The sequence below is a fragment of the Eurypyga helias genome, unplaced genomic scaffold (genome assembly GCF_000690775.1).
Source record: "Eurypyga helias isolate BGI_N326 unplaced genomic scaffold, ASM69077v1 scaffold22582, whole genome shotgun sequence".
Lineage (NCBI taxonomy): Eukaryota > Metazoa > Chordata > Aves > Eurypygiformes > Eurypygidae > Eurypyga > Eurypyga helias.
Window position 1 is genome coordinate 1 of NW_010238142.1, and position 1099 is coordinate 1099.

Below are 1099 nucleotides of genomic sequence, written 5' to 3' on the forward strand. Positions count from 1 at the left end.
AGCTCACAAGCCAGCACCAGGTCCTCCCCGGCCACCAGGCACCGATGGTCCGTGGCACCCGTGCTGCCCACGATGGTCACCGGTGGCTCTGGGACTGGAGAGATGGGCTGTCACCACGGGAGCAGCGCTGTGCCAGGGGCTGCAAAGGCTGGATCCTGTCCGGACCTCCTCTGGCTGCAGCTGGGCAGCGCAGGGGTTTCCAGAGTCCCTGCGTGGGTGCAGCCTGCTCCCAAAAAAAACCCCTGTGCCCCCCCCCAGCCCCTGGGACACCCTGTTCCCCTTCAACGGTGACAAAGAACACGATGCTGTCGTTGCCGGTGTCACAGAGGTACTCCCCTGCGTCCCCAGCCGTGGCGCCCAGGATGACAAGCGAGCGGCGCGTGCCGTCCTCCACCAGCCGCACGCGCCCCATGCCTTGCAACTTCTCACCGTCCTTGTAACACTTCACCTCCACCTGCACCTCCAGCACCAGGTCCTCCATGGCCCGGCAGTGCCGGCGGGTCGGCATGACGTCCCTCTCCAGGATCCTGACCGGCGGGTCTGCAGCATCCAGCACCAACAGAGCTGGGGTCTCCAGGGTCTGTGCACCCTGCACCTCCCCTCCTGGCTCTCCCCCAGCCTCCTGCTCACCCAAAACTTGGACGGTGAAGGTCACTGCGTCATCGGCGGTGTCACAGATGTATTTTCCAGAGTGCTCGGCTCGGGCCGCGGGGATGAGCAGGCGGCGGTGGACACCCTCCTCCTCCAGCACCAAGCTGCCCCCAGCCTCCAGCCTGACGCCCTCCTTGGCCCAGCACACGGGCGCATCCGCTCGGGACAGCTCGCAGCCCAGCCTCACCGTCTCCCCCGGCGACACCGTCATGGTGGGGGGAGGTCTGTGGGGCTGCAGGATCCTCACCGGCGGCTCGTGACGCACAGCAGTGTGGGGACAACATGGCCCTGGGGACACCTCTGCTACCAGACTGAGGTGACCACCCGTTCTGGGTGCACCTGGGGGGTGGATACCCACCAGCTCCATCACTACAGAGGAGCTGTTCCCCATCACCCAGGCTGGGAAAGACCCTGTGGCTGGGGCGCTCTCAGTGTGTGTGCGCTCTTG